The 16876-nt window shown below is 37.9% G+C and overlaps 1 long non-coding RNA gene across 1 annotated transcript in view; it reads left to right on the forward strand.

Moving 5' to 3' along the window:
- LOC138241950 (uncharacterized) overlaps positions 1–16876 on the forward strand; it is a 67915-nt gene that overhangs the window by 15720 nt on the left and 35319 nt on the right. Inside the window, exon 3 of the long non-coding RNA XR_011191226.1 lies at positions 914–1032. This is a non-coding gene — a long non-coding RNA (uncharacterized lncRNA). The remainder of the gene's footprint in view (positions 1–913; positions 1033–16876) is intronic.

The raw sequence follows: 16876 nt of genomic DNA on the forward strand, positions 1-16876 counted from the left end.
TGACTCCAGATTTTCTGACTTACAGTAGGTCCTATGTGAGCCCAATACAAATACCCATGTTAATACAGTTTTCGTATTATCTTGTCTATAAAAAATGAGAGACGCTGTGAGACAGAATCTATGCGCTTTAAGCACAGGGCTTTGCTTTGTTGTCATTCACAAACAAACTACCACAGTGTCTTGCCTTAAATAATTTTGAATGAAGCACAACATTGTCAGATTATGAAAGGCCTAGCTGTCTTCGAGTCTGTCGCAAATATTTCAGCTGTGCCCTTTCATGTCACGCTGCTTATTTACCTACATATAGTACCGCGGTAATACTCTGAAGATAGGCACGCAGAATGTCATTTGTGTACATGCTCTGAATTCGAGCCGCCATGTCCCAGTCACGCCTTGCAGTTTCTTTTCCCTTTGAAGCCAGTAACTGAAAGGCTGGACTCTGGCCATTTAAAGTGTCATCAGTGCAGTCTTTGCGGTTTGTGAAGGAGAGGTGTGCGTGAAGTGAACTGTTTATTTTTTCCACAGATCTCAGATTGGCCAGGCCAGCCCATTTCCCAGCTCTGTTTGGAAAGGGTTAGAAAAACACTGGGGCTGGTGGGGGGCAAAGTTCAACTCGCACCATATCGGCGTTAGGAAGATCACCGCTCTAGATACCTCAAACACTTCCTCTTCACATTTCCGGGCACGGACAGCTTTCTGGGTGAAGACAGAGAGAAGAACACCCATTCGCATGCAGGACTCGCACATGTCACCTCCTGCAGCAGAGCAGCGAGATTGTGGCCTCTGAGCTCATTTGACACAGCCTTTGGTGGGCAGACTGAAAGTGATAAACAGTCACTCAGCTGCCATCGCGAATGGGACCAGCGCGGCTAACAGCATGACTTTCTCTTTCATTCTTTTTGTTTGACCCCAGTGGCTCTTGGAAGCAGAGAGAGTCGCTGAGGGACCTACAGTGCTGGGGCCATGGTGGAGAGCAGACACCTGGAGAAGAGAGCTTTATGGAAACGCCTGTCATTGGACAGCAGCCTGATGGTAAGCGCACACTTGTACATTCTGTTAGCGTCCGCTGCAAAGCCTTTACTAGTTCAGGAAAGCAAACAGATAAGCGGAAACACTGCTGGTGGAGGGGACACACGCCTACAGCCTGCCACTGAATGAATGAAGTGGACGCACTTTGTCTTCATGCCTGGAGAACTCTTGCTAGCATTACATTTAATAGAATTTACTTTTATTTATTACCTTTTAATATTTTCACTGTGAAGATGGCATTTGCACAAGACGGCAAGCAGAACAGCACACCAAGATTCTATGTCGTTCATTTAGGTATTTTTAGTTCACCTTAAATGTAAAATAAGAACTGGGGTATTTCTCTCTGGAATACAAGCATTGTTTTTGTTTGTTTTTGTGTGGTTTACGTATAGTGTGTTAATGCACTTTTACGGTGAGATATGTAGAATTAATTTTTTCATTTGTTTTTCAATATTTCCTACTGTAACATAAGTTTCCAAGGTAATGCTCTGCTGTTTCCTACTGTAACGCTAGTCGGAATCAAACGTTTTTTGAGAAAGTTCTCTGTGGCCTAGTTGTCTTAGTCTTCTGCAAAACAATATGAACCTGCACTGATAAAATAATAATGTAATAAATAAGAGGCTTTTAAAATTAAAATTACTGAAGATGTTATTCTCATAATTGTAATAAATCTGAAGACTTACTAATAACAGTTTTTTTGTTCTAGAGAAAAAAAGTACAACGATAAATGTGAATATACTGTGCTGTATGTACACTGTCTATATATTCACCTAATCCTAGGTTTGTGAAAGTATTTACAATTCAGTGGGAGCTGGAATGAGAAGACTCAATTTAGCAAGGGGGTAATCCTGACGGTTTGGCTTGAGTTACTATAAGCAAAACAAAAGTAAATAAAACGTTAAAAAAGAACATGGCTTGCACTTAATTATACATGATGGCTGGTGTACACCTTTAATTAGAAACTTAGGATCATTTAAGTTTTAGCCCCTGTTTAAATTTGTATTTAGCATATAATGAATTGCTATTTATAATTTTGGAAAAGAAATGAAAGGAACACATATTATTATAGATTTCTCAGCGAACAGGACTAGAAGTCTGTTAGATGAAAAAGCTTTACAAATGTTACAGTATGTGTGGTGGCTGATTCTACTCTGAAAAAAAAGGTTGCAAATACTGTACAGCTTGTGTCAAAGTTATGTTACTACTTTCATTTTCTTTGCCATAAAAAAAGTGTAAGTAAATAGTTCTGTTATCAGTTATTACCCTGGTATTGTAAAGATGAGCTCATATGATACTGATTTGTTACTTGGTCATAAAACTATTGTTCTAAGGAAGATGAAAAGAATATATCCATATTTATAGCTTCCACAAGTAATAAAATGGAAGTATGTCATTTCATAGAAGGGGTGTGGCAGTTCATATTCATATTCATATTCAATCCCAAATATTCAATCAAAATTCATTCAACCATTCAATCAAAATGTACTGGTTTGCTGCATAAATTGCTAATAATATCAATAGATTTAATTTGATTATTAATATATTATATAGTTTTGTATCCCATTTTTTACAACCTTTGTATGTTGTAAAGGATATTGTGTCTCTGGGGCAAATTATTAATGCTGATGAAAAATTTGATAGCCAGATTAGAATATTGATGACTTGTGAATGCTTTGTTCCTTGGGATAAACATTTGGATTGATTATAAATCATACTGTTTATAAGAGTAAAGATGGAGGATCAAAGGATATGAATTGTTTTACTGTTAGTCTGCTGTGATCACAACTATTTTCAAGGGGAAAGAAGATAATAAAGCAATAAAACTTTTAAGTAAATTTTTAATTCAGTAACTATCTAGTATTGGAAAGATGTTTTTCCACAACTCTTCAGTGGTGGAAAAAGTACCACGCCAGCTAGTATTGACTGCCAGTTCCATCCATCAAACTCCAACAACTGCCCTTAAGAAAGATTTAAAAGCTTTTTTGGGCACAGAGGGCACAGATAGTCGCAATGTTATTGCTGCATCCAGTCATGCTGTTACTGATTAAAGGGCTAACCCTCCCACACATGAAATCATGCTTGTGCTCCTGGAGAAAGACCTTTTTGTTTTTCATGAATCTGAAAAAAATTAAGACGGAAAAAATGAAACCTTTTTTTCTGTTAAAATGGATTATTTAAAAAAGGAAGCAGTTGATCCGTAGTTGACAGGTAAGAGGATCTTCTGTGTGACAATAGGATTCTAGGAAATAGTTAATTTCGATTTAGAAAAGGCAGGTCTTGCCTGACTAATTTGTTTGTTCTTCAGATAAGCAACAGCAGTAATGGCTATTGACCATGTGATATGGTATATTTAGATTTTAAGAAAGCTTTTGATAAAGTGACTCATAAAAAGATTTATTCTGAAATGAGGCAGTAAACGGGAGGACTGAAAGCAGTATAGATAAGGGGTGAAAACTCAAATTGACCTGATGTCAATTAACCTGATGTCATTAGTGGACTACTTCAAGGTTTATTATTCATACCATGGCTCTTTCTATAATGATCTACAACGTGGTATAGTACACTATGTCAATTAGTGAAGGTTGCAGATGATACCAAACGAGAAGGATTTGCACACGCTGTAGAACCTTTGAAACAGAAGATAAAATAAGATTCAGATAAAATTAAAGATTGGGAGGCACCTGTCAAATGTTATTTAATGTAAACAAGTACAGAGTATTACACAAAGGTAACAACACATTAACTAAGAAACTAAGATGGGAAACACTGACCTTAGAGAAGCTACTTATGAAAAATATTTTGGTGTCTACTTTGAGACTTTATTGGAATCTTTCAGACAATGTGAGGAAGCAATAAAATATAGGTGGCGAAGAGAATGTGAGGATATTTTGTTAAAATATAGACTTTAAATCAAAGTATATAAATTCTAAAATTGTATAATGCAGCAGTAAGACTTCCTTTAGAATATTGTGTGCAATCTTGATCACCACATGACAAAAAAAATTATTGAGCTCTGGAATCACTCCAGAGAAGAGCAACCAGATTCAGGAGGAAATGTTCAGACTTTCTTCAGACAGCTGACTAGTTCCAGACCTTTACAGACCTTTTTGTAAAGAAGGGGCACTTATTCGTAGACTTATAAAACAGACTCTGGATTTGACTTATCTCGTACTTATGGGAAGGTGGCATAGAGCCTATAAGAAAGGCTATTATGAACAAAAACAAACCAGATGCCATCCGAGCAAGGAGCCTGGTTTCTTGGCTGGGATCTTTGAGAATGACATCTTCCCAGTGTCAGAGAGGCGCTGCTGTGGAAATGTTCTTCATATTTTGCTTCAGGCATCTGTGGATTTGCAGTTTTAACCCTAATATCCCTCATGGAGATACAGTAGACTCCGTAAACCATGCAAACAGCCCTTTTCCTAGGAGGATATGAAACCCTGCTCCATTTATTATTCCAGGCATCTACAAAAATAAAAGGCTCATTTCTTGCATTCCTCCTACCGATTGGACCATGTTGAAATGCCTTAAAGTGGAAAAGTGGAAGTAAACCTTTCCATCTTGATACACAAAAGCAATGTATTTCTGCCTTGAATCATTTATCCACCAGCCAGCAGTTTACGTGTTGTGGCTGCTGAGCTTGAGACGGCGTGAAATAACATCTTTGGAGGTGGTGATGGTGGGGGGTGTTGGAAGATGTGTCTTAAGTTCTTGCCTTTTCAAAGGTTTTTTTCAAAAGGATCTTGAAGTGTTAAAGATTTCTGGCGAGATGGGAAAGTGTGCAAGGCAAATCAAGAATCAGACAGAGTACAGTTTGCTTCATAGAACCTGAAAAGATCTTGTGGTGCCTTGCTAAGAAAAACAGATCTTTTGATATTGTCGTTTGCACTAGTTTGTTTACATCCCGCATGAGCATCTGCTTGTACACGAGTGATGTGTTTTTATAGCTGTGGTATGGAATGACAGACGAACTTTAAATGCAATGACTAGGTACTGTTCACTTTATTTAAAAGGTAATTTTTGGTTATCTTTAAAAAGCAGGCAAGCACTCTGTGCATGCATATACAGTATATGTAATATTACTATATGCATGGTTTCTGCATACCACACAAAGGGAAGCAGAGTATGTAGAGTTTATATGTGGTTAAAAAATAATTTTCATTGACTTTCATATAACCAAATTGATTGAGTTCATAAATAATGTTATTTGAAAGCGATCAAGACATATATCTGGAGTAAAGTATTTTAGCACTTGTCTTCTCTTGTTCTTTCATTGCAGTTTTTCCAAGGGTCTTAGCCCTTCTGTAATTCTCTCTGCAGTGTTAACCTTTAACATTTTCAGTTTTTATGTGTTTGTAATCTTAAGTCCTCTTGTAGTCAAATAAGGGTTTAATTAGACATGAATTAACCCTGTAGTAGAACTTACATAAACCATGCTAGTGTCATTATTTTGACTGATAATTTGTTCATTGCAAAAACATGCATTAGTTGATGATAAACTGCACAACTTATATTACAGTACAAGTACGAGCTTAACTGCTTTAAATCTATAGTTTCCTGTGTGCAAATAGTGTCGCTTAGTACAAAGGCTTGTATTTCCCTGATAAACAGAAAGCTCTTGAAAAACTTTACTATGGGGAAATTGTGGCAAGCCTGTATAATTGTTTTTTGTTCTATGTGTGTGTTCACTTCTGTATTCCTGGATGAGATGGTTTTTGGAATGTACTTCTAAGGACATGTGAAAATCAGAGTTGGACAGCTGCCAAGTGTCAGCTGATTGACTTCTGGCTGAAATAGGATAGCTGCCTTCTCCAACGGGATGACACAGGCAGCTTCCTCCGAAATAGACAGCAGTGTGTTCATGATCTGTTTTATAAGGGTCCCCAGAGGTCAGTGTTGTAGTTTTAGAATGCTAGGAAGTCACTAAACTGTGACAAGCCTGGAACCTTGGCCATTTAATACTGCGGTCTAACCAGACCTATGTGTCTTGTGAAGGTGAGGTTCCATCTTCTAGGGCAGATCTAGAAAAATAATATTTTTAAAAAAATGCTTTTATACTGTCTTTTTTTGTCATGAAATGTTTAAATTTCGTAGTATAATCTAGGTTATTCCAACACAGTATCGGGGTTGGTCCTTGAAGAATTTCAGTAAACTGGACTTACCTAAAAGACTAAACAAACTCATCAGAGCACCAGTGTGAAAAGGTATTTTTCTGTATCACGTGTAAGTGTGAGTGGCATAGTGTTGAAATGGTAAGAATTGCTGTTCTGCAGTGCTGGGGCCCTGGGTACAATTCCTGAGGTGCTATCTGCGTGGAGTTTGTACTGTATATTCTCCCCTTGTTCATGAAATTCAATCGGGGATTGGGATGTATCAAGATTTCCTAGTATTTTGTTGATAATGGTCAGAATCTCAATGGGTTATACATGCTGCTTTTTTAGCAACAAGTAACTGAAAGCGGAGCCTTTCTACTAAACCGATTTCATCAAGATTGTGTGAAATTGTTTTCCGCGTACCTGTAGACCTCACACAGTGGGGAACTCAGCGAAGTAATAACACAGCACAGACCAGGCCAGAAGACAGTAACAGCTGCTGTAACAGTCAAAACTGTTTTTAAAAGGTTGTAACGACAGATTAACAGCTTTTCTTCATACATATAGGGTAAATACTGCATATACTGCACGTGTCAAGTCTTACATGTTTTGAAATGAATTTTTATCATACTGACCAGATTAATTGTGCTGATACAGAATGTAGTAAGGGGATGGTTTGTTTTCTTATGACTTGAAAAACTTGTTAACCACTTTTATCCCAAAAGACAAGATGTGGAATTAATGCCTAGCTATAACTTTAGCTCAGGAATTTACAGTATCTGTTGCTGGAGAATTTGTACATTTTTTCCACACGAGCCTTTCACTGGATTGAAGCAAGGGAGTATGCATTTTGCTTCTGTTCCTCTGACGCAGTGCAATTCAGGGGCTTGGATGTCTTCCCTACACATCAGATGTAGAGCAAACCTGGACATCTCCGTTTCCTGGTTATTAAATGTCAACCAATCAGCTGTCTTTCATCAATTTTTCAGGTGACAGAGGGTGGCAAGTCATGCCTCACTGCTTCCTGGAGATTGTAGTTCAGACAAGAAACACCATCTTTTCTGAACCTACTGTACTACCCTCTTGGAATTCCTCATTCCAATACTGTTGCATCAAATAAAACAGCAAACAGACATTTAGAATCAGGATCTGTGTTGTTTTGTTTCTTGCTTATTTTAGGTTTTGATATTTGTTGCATAATTAAATCAAAGGTGCTTGTTATAAGGTGGACTAAGGTGTAAATAAACAAAAGATTGAGTTTCTATTTCTTTTTCTTCAAAACTACTTTCAGTTTTGTCTAGTGCTATAATAAGACGGATAGACAACAGCAAGTTGTTAACAGAACGTTTTTTGTTTTTCACTTTCCCTTTTCTGTCCCTAGAGAAATGCATTGTGTGCTTCACAATGCTGGGCTTGGTAGATACTTTATTTAGGGTATTGTGTCATATTGTTTGCTTTGTGGGTCAGTATTTCTTCAAATGTATCTTATATCAGAACTCTTTTGCACACACCTGACTCCATTACAAAATTATTAGAATTTAAAATGAGTAAATAAATGGTGTATGTGTATTTCACAGTAATGGACAGATTATGCATTTTTAACATATTCTTTTCATTTAGGGTTTGTATCATGTTATCTATGATTTATAATAGATATAATGTTATCTATTCATTTATAATACATCTGGCTCTTTCAAAGATTGATAGACTTTACCTTAAGGTTAAGGCTCTTCTAAATTGCAAGTGAGCCAAAGGTTTCTCTCTCTTTTTACACTTGATTAATCTAATCTTGTCCTGCTGCAGTAGAACGGGGGCAAAAAAGATTCTGAAAGTGGTGTTTAGTGGGGAAAATCATCATCTTCATGAAACAATGCCTAGGTAGCACATTTATCATGTGTCACATGATTTTAGCGTTTTAGCGATATTCACAGAAAAAGTGGAACTTTAAGGAAAGAACCAATAACCTGTTAAAAGTATAAGTGTAAAATTTTGAAGGATCAAAGATGAGCTCGCACAATTTTGTGTCACTTGATGCCTATGAAGACCATAACAATTTTATGATGCTATTCAGGCTTTTTCAAGTTACTCTCTCCATTCATTGAGGTCCTCTTCAATAGGTCACTGAAATAAGAGTCTTTTGTTCTCAGACATGTGCAGTTGAGGAGACATTTCTGCTCACGGACAAGTTAAAAATCCCCCAGGCGCTTTCTCTAGGTGCTTATTAACATTAATTTGTGTGCCTTTTGCTTGCTGTTGACAGGGTGGTGTTAGCAGAGCACAAACCGTTGTTCAAAAGGCAGGCAGGCTTTTCTGTTCCCTTGTATACTTTATTCCAGCATTGTTACATCGAGACACTTCATTTAAAAGGATTTAACTCATCTGGAACCATCTAAGAATGAATACAGGCTTTGTACCACTCTACATATGACCACTTGAGATAGAAACTCCACACAGTCTTTTATCTAGCTTAGCCAGAGTTACTGTTTTGGGATTTTGTCAAACTCTTTATGATGAGTTAAAGGTTGAAAACATTGGGTTACTCAGAGGAGCTTGGTCTTTTTAAAATCTGTCACCAGGAAGATAGAGACAATCTGGAATCTCTGAGGGAAAACCCCAAAGGTAAGGTTCTTGATTCTACTTAGGTTTTCATTTTTGTAGGAGAGAAACAAAGCTTGATTTTGCAAATTGAGAACCAGTGGCCAAAACATTTTTTTAAAATGTTAAAAAATCGTTCTGGGGAAGAAGGACTACATAAATGTGAAATTTATGTTTATTACCTTCTGTTATTGAAAACCGCCATACTGAATTGTGATGTCTCGCATCATGTGTCATCTTGCTGCATTAAATAAGTACTGATTGATTAGATCATAAGCATAGCTGCATAGCTTAAGGTGATACAAACGCTTTATGGTTTTATGGTGATTTAAAAAGACAAACAGCTACTAAACAGTACTCTGAGAACAGTTTGAAATTTGTGGTCTGGAAATCATTAATATAACCTTTATATCTTTCCAAGTTACCTCTTTACATGTTACTGAAATCTATTCTATGTGACTGAAGTGCAGTGATGCATAGATATAACTGAGCGCTTTAATTGATTTCTGAAGAAACCATTTGGTACATTAAACAAGAGGTTAATATGAGATTGGATGTCAGCTTATTTTATAATAATTTATTCAGCAAGGGTTTGTAATAAGCCACCTACAGAAGTGTGTGTTCCTGGACTTAGTCCTGGGGTGGTTTTACAAGAGCCCCCGAGCTCTGACCTGGATTTGTTCTAGTTATTGTTCGGATCCTGATCCACCTGCGTTGTTCAAAAGAAGATTATCACATTGAGACTGCTTAAGTCTTCTCAGAGTGTAATCAACTCAGCAGAGCTAAAGGAATGAGCTGTGAGCACTGCCAGAAGACAAAAGAGTGATTTTCAGGAGGTAGTCTTTGGCAACAGATACATTTAGGCTGGTGCTACGCGTGAGTAAATGAATTAGATGATGCTTTGGCACAGAGAATGAAAAAATAAACATCTGAATTTCTTCCACTGGAAGCACAGTTAGTGGTGCCGTTGCTGAGGAGTAACAGTAAAGCGTAGTGGGGGACTAGTTAATGGTGCTGGACTGTGCACAAGTGCAGACGAAGGTGGCTTGCTCTCAGCCCTTGGATGCACATAAAAATGCAGATCGGGGGAGTGTAACTGCTTAAATCAGTGGTGCAGGGAGCTGTATACAGGTGAAACCAATAACTGAGAGGCTTCTCATAGGGGAGTGTGGATTCTATAGTGGGAGACTAAGACAATATTTCACAGATCTACAGGCACTGAAAGGCAGCTGCTCAGCGATTTCTGGAGGCAGTCAGAAGACACGGATTTGTTAGGGTTTTTTTTTCCCCCTTAGAAGACTGAAGTCCAGAATCAGTGGTCAGATTTGATGGCAACCAACACAATTAGAAAGATTGCGCACTATAGTGATCTGCTGTTTGTGCCAGTGATGCTGTGGGACAGGATCCCCACTGGTGGTACTGCCTGGCTCTGACACAGGCCCGATCTGCAATTGTTCAAGACCCCTGACGACAAGGTGCAGAGCAAGTGAAAGGGCGGAAGTGAAGCTTCTTTCCTTTGCACAGCTGTTAGTGGCGCAGGCCTGACAAAGAGGAAAGAAGGGACTATAATAAACACATCCAACAAGACTCAGCTTATTGTCTTGGACAGGTGAGAGCCCTTCATTTCTTTAATGCTAACACTCTGGAACAAGCCACGGAGACTGAGAATATAATTCACCATACAGAATTAGCCTGTATGTTATTTCATTTTGTCATTGAAGGTTTTTTTTACAATTCCTATTATTAAAAACACATCTTTACTAAATGTACCTCCTTTCTGAAAGACTTTCAGTTCTAACTGAATCGTGTTTCCTAAATGCAGTTTGTACGTTTGTCCCAAATATGAATACTGGCAGTCAATCAACTTCCCACAGTCTTGCAACTTCCCAGTATTCTGAACTGAACAAAAAGGTCACAAGAGAATGCAACAGCCTTATTTCACTATTTTTTCCGTTTAGCACCTAACTATTGACAGTCATGTTTACAAATATCCTAAACAAAAATCTTTACAAAATTTGCACATCATAACTCCAGATGACCAATTCCCTGATGTTGGCTGTTTCTCACGCAAAAAAACGCTTGCAGGTCACTTTTAGTAACATACACACTAGACAGACTCTGCTCTGTTTTTGCATGTGGCAAGAATTCAGTGGTGATTGACATTCCTTGCTCTCTTTGGGAAATTATATACCTCAGTATCAATGAAGTGTACAGCTTGCTGGGATTTCTGAATTATAACTTTAACCGACCAGAAAAGGGCTTAAATGAATTCCATCTCGGCAAACTGTTTAACTGGACTGTGAGGTTGTAAAATTCTGAGAAGGACTAAAAATATGTGAAAGAGAGTGGCCTGATGTGAACAAGAACACTCCGCTGTATTCTGAAAACAGAAGAACGGTGAGAAATGAGAGGACATCCTTTTAGCTCATTTGGTTGCTAGTTACTCATCCAGCTCACATCCATTCATTCCCATTTGTTCTGTGAAAGAAGTCGGTTGCTTTAACATTTCATCTTTTTAGTCCCATCAAAAATGTGACACTATGATAAGTGAAATAATACAGTGGAAAATAATTGACAGCTACTGAAAAGATACCAACTCCTCCATGTAATGTGAAACTTTCTGGGATTATGCTCTTTTTAAAAATACCCAGTGGCTCGCATTCAGCAGCATTCAACTATAAAGAGTCTGCATCGCCTGTTTGCATGACCTTTGTGTAAGCAACCTCTATTATTTAGTCCTTTAAATAGTCTCCAGACAAGCCACAGGAAAGAATGCCATTTTTGAGCTTGCAGCTTCTGAGGAAGTGATGTGTCAGCTTTGTGCCATGGTGACATAAAGTCTTCTGCCAATGTTGACAGTAAGGTTTTAGCTTAAGCAAATGAGGACACTGAATGACCTGTTACAGTTCACTCTGGCACCTGCTCAGGTCTGTGTAATCATGGTGTAAACCGTTTCCATCCCTCAGATTTCCTTTGTGGTTGCTAAAATTAAAAGTAAACTGCCCGGAAACCAGGAGCTCTTTTATTTCACAAAAGACCACGACCCACAGATGTGACAGCCTGTAAATGACCTCCTTTTGTCCTGAAATTGTAGCTGTGCAGTCTGGTATAAAGAAAAACCCAACACCATCACTTGTAAAACTAAACTAATCTTCCGTGGATTGAGTTAATCCCAATTAACAGCCTCTGAAAGCTGTCGGTGTTAAGAACGGGGCCAGTAAGATTCATTCAAAAGATTATAAGGAACAGGTGACAGTGATGCAAACAAAGGCTGAGGACTTACTGAGTGCGACAGTGAACAGGTACTGTCTCTTGTACCTCCTTACCTTAGCTCTCTGGTAATCTGTTTTTTGGTTGTTTTATTTAATAATTAAGTGATCATTATCATCTTCTGTAATATCTACTGTAATAGTTTCTGTGTCTCTGCCCTTTCCACTCTCTCCTTACACACCTTTCAACCTCTACCTGAATCACTGGTATTCAGGAGTGTATAAACTTCCCAGGACTGCTGCTTGTACCAGCGATTCCTATTTCAGGCATTTACCCTGTAGGGTGTCTCAGCTCCAGTATTAGAGCTCCCTGCTCTTGCCAGCTGGAGGTTTAGGTCAGGGGCTTGTGTTCACTCAATTGTCTAGAATAATAAGTCAGATCAGGGAAGGGGGTGGGGTCTTCACATTTTCATAGCCACTACAGTACCTCTGTCTGTTACCCAGTGTTTTGGTATTAGGAGCAGCATTTTTATATAAGGCTCTCACCAGGGGTATCATCACCTCTGATTGTTTGCAAAAGGCCTGTGAGTAGTAGTTGACGTGCTTCACATAGCCGTAATGCTTGTGTGGCATGTGTTGTGTCACAGCACTGTGGGAACATGCAAAAGGCCACTCATCGAAGTCATAGCAATCTTATTAAAAAATAGAAGCTCCACAGCAAAAGAAATTCCATCATTCACAACAAGAGCCTTTGTTCTAATGCTTAAAACATACCATTATGACCTTGGCCAGTCAGGTGACTCTGGTTTGATTACCCAAATGACTTTGCTGTTATTATGTGGTTGACTTTCGCTGCACACAAACCCTGGTGAAAAATGTAATGCATGCAGTTGCTGAAAATGGCCCATTAAATCTGCTTAATAAGTATCACTGAACATTTGCACTTGGCAACATATTCATGGTTATCATCCCCAGCCTAGAACTAATGAATTTGATATTAAGGAGCATAAACATACCAGTAATATGCTAGAATACACTGCCTGCTCTCTGTGTTCTCATCTCAAAGTGACGGGACATCTTTCAGATTTGGAGCTTCATCGTATCATAAAAATCTAAAGAACAAATGGCTGGCAACCTTGTTTGCATGCTAGATTACAGAGGTACTTTTGCATGCAGTGTGGTGATTTGTAGAACATTGAAACAGAAAACAAACAAACTCGGCACATCTGGTACAGAACATTTGGCATTGCCCCAGCCTGTGGGAGTAAAACCATCAGACCTTCTGGATAGTGCATCAAATCCTGTACTACCTAGATTATGTGTTGTAACTGTGTGATTGCATTATAGACTGTGCTTGCATGACTTAGATCTGGAGTATACGATGTCATGTTTAATTAGAGTTGTCTTCTTGTACTTTTACAAGAAATCTTCTCTGTAGGTTAAAACCTGTTCCCAATTAGAAACATGCTAGACATGTGTAGCATGTCCACATGCTTAAAATGAAACATTTAAGTAAATAAAAAATTAAACAACAAGAGCAGCTTGTAGTTCTAGAAAGCAACTTGGAAATTAGACGCTAACCTGCATTAGGCTCGTTAAGATACATTCGAAAGAAATGTTGTGGTAGTGCTTTCTGTGACTTGTGACGCTCTACTGCCAGTGACAAGGAAGACTAGGGCACTGATCTTTACAGTATGAAGAAGTTTGGGAGAGATGGTATCTTAATACGCACAATTGTTTTCACATACAGGACAAAACTAGTCTGCAAAGATTTTCAGTTGGTAAATTTATTTGAAAAGCAGCTGAAGTTCAATGCACATTTGTTGTCCACATGTTGACAGTTTTTAAATGGTATGACTTAAGTTTTTTTGTATTACGTCTGTGTCAGGACTACTGTTTACACAGTCAAGAGTTCCTACAGGAAGTTATGTACAGGCCTATCACTCGTACATAAAAAACACTTCAAGGTGTAAAAGGCTGTAATTAAGTTAATCACAGACTGCCTTTGCAAAGGGTATGTCACTCCTGCTTCAGGGAATAGTCTGTGTCTTTCTGAAGAACAAGTCTTGCAGGTACCTACCACAAGGCCTTGTCATTATTTTGTAGGTCGTTTGAAACATTTTCTACTAATTTTTTTCCAGTTATATTTACCATTGTTCTTTTGAATTGTGCTGTGCTGTGTGCCCGTGCTAATGTGCTGTGTGCATTACTACTTTTAAATAAGGAGACAACCTGTGTTGGTGGGTGTTACTTTGCAACTGTCTTTTTATGTATCTGTCATAAATACATGTATGCCTGGTACAGTATGTCCTACAGTATGTTCTACCTCAACATAAATTCAATTAAATGCATACTTTGGTAAATTTTACCTGGAGAACACACTTTTATCTAGAAAGACATTGCAAAGAATGTAGTGACAAATTATGCAATACTCAAACGGGTCATTTGTTGTAACCTCTCAAAGTTATTCCAACTAATGAACTAGAACGCTTAAATAGAAACCTCTCAGTGGGGAGTAGGCTTGGTATGCTCTAACAGAATGACACACAGTAAGAAATAGCTGCGGCGAGTTACAGAGCAAGTGAGATAAATAACCTGAGTTGAGCACAAAAGTACCGATGTGGCCTGATGTCATGGATGATGGCTTTAGATGGATGTTGTGACTGCATCATGTTAAGCAACTGGAATATATAAGTCGCGGCTTTTTGCAATTTGGACATTAGCTGTCTGGCTCAAATATCCAACTTTAATCACATGCTAAAATCCAGAATTTAATTGTAGCTGAGCTGATGAAGCGAGTTCAAATATCTTATTTCACTATAACAGAATGTGTGCTAACATTGGAACACAACAGCAGAGCACAGGAAAAAAGGTATCTGCAGGTAGATGTAATAACTAACAAAAGAAATGATGGCCGGTAAGCTGATGTGTCAAAACTGAAAACATTTTGTTTTGGAACTATGTAAACAGTAATAAAGAAGACAGTAACATCAATATCTACTATGACTACCACAGCTTCTTTTATGAACTAAATGCATTTTTCTAACTTTGATGCAAGCTGTAACATGAGATTGAGTGAACTGGTTAACACTGACTCGTCTGTTTCAATGACTACATAAACAAAACATACCAGAATAAAGCCATACTAATACCAGACAGCATATTTGATTATGCGTGTCTTCACTTCCTGTTTATCATGATACAAATATGTGATTCATCACGCTATTTTCATGCATTGACGTGATAGCTGGAGGCATTGCAAGAGCCACACCTCATGACTTTCAAACTCGAAGGATTTCCAAAAAAACACTCCCAGTGTCTGGAACTACAGTATCTCTTTCCCTTGCGAATGATTTAGTTTAAAGACCAAAAGTGCCATTCTTAAAAACTGTCCACATCTTTACATAGGTCAGTATGGAATGAGTTCTGTTCTATGTAATGGTTCAATGTCTCTATGTCTGTGACTACAGGTGCAGCTATGAAGTTATAAAGGCATTGGTTTGTTCCATTGCTGTTGGTGTTTTTGTTATGAAAAGCAATAGTAATGACAGAAGAAGGATCAATTATTCAATAAATAGTAAAGACGCGATAGAGAAAATAAAAGGGGAACAATTATATGTATTAGTAATGGAATTTGAGTATCTAATACAAGCAACTGTGAGTCACCACCACTGACAAAGTAATAAAAGGGATTGACAGTTTTGATACAGTACATCCAATCCTTTACAAATGAATAAAAAACTAAAACTCAACAAAAATTGAAACAACTCTTAGACAGATACTGACAGAAAATAAATTGTTTAACATTTTATAAATTGTGGGAGTAATACCAGTTTTGTGTTGTAGTGATATTGTTTTTTACAGCTAGGCGGAAATACTACAATAGATTTTCTCTGAATATTTTAATACAAGAAAGCACTTGCACTGTGTCTCTTTCAAATAGTATTTAATGAGAGTGTTCATGAAAGGCTTTAAAGGCTCTTGTTTTAGTCTCAGCTATCTCAGTTTCCATCAGAGCAGAATCCCACAGATAATCTGTTGTTTGACAGTTTGGTGTTATTTAAGAGCTGACCTAGTTTCCATTTGTTGTCATTCCTGTTAGCTCCCAATGTAATAATGGATAAACCCTGATTTGAAAATCACCTCTGCTGTCATCATGTGCTTTGGAATTACTCTATTCAGAAGTGTTGACAACTGGTCTTAATACATGCTGTAGTTCAGAGGATTTCCATGTTTATATTTAATGATTGCTTGACTCTGTTAGTGAACATAGTTTATTTGTATATTTCACAATGTATTTCATATATATAAATTTGCTACTCTGTTAAAGTGAAATATAGACTGTGAGAATATATAATGGTTTAAACATCCCTAAGGTTCACATTTGGATGACGGGAAATGTGTCAAGTGTTTGGTGTAAAGTAGCAAATACATGTTCTTCATAGTTATTGCAAAATTAAAAACAATGATAGGGCAGTGAAGAATTAACCCATTCTCTCTGAACGTTTTTGTGGCTCTACCTTATTTTCGAGGGCAACATCAATTTCTGAAACACAGTGAGATTTCCCTGGGTACCTCTTGAGTCAGGAGGGCCAGAACAGAATTCATTTTTTCTCATCACATTCAGGACTGAGGCTGCCTCTCTGCCAAGAGCTGTAACTGTCAAGCACTCTGGAGCTAAAACACCAGTGTGGAAACCACCTTCCTTTCAGACTGTTTCTGTCAGAGTCGACCGGTAGAAAAATGGAAAGCTCTGATATTCAGCGTACTGTACCCTTTTCCCACTTTTGCAAGTAATTTGACATCCACCGCCTAGCCAATCAAGCTGTTTAGGAACTTGTCAGCTGTCCTTTAAGAAGAGCTTCTGATTATTTCCCTGATCCAGTTTAAGGAAATGCAATTTTGTTGTAATGCGCCGAAGAATATTCAATTTTAAATCTCTCATCTTAT

Source organism: Lepisosteus oculatus, chromosome 12 (genome assembly GCF_040954835.1).
Source record: "Lepisosteus oculatus isolate fLepOcu1 chromosome 12, fLepOcu1.hap2, whole genome shotgun sequence".
Classification (NCBI taxonomy): Eukaryota; Metazoa; Chordata; class Actinopteri; order Semionotiformes; family Lepisosteidae; genus Lepisosteus; species Lepisosteus oculatus.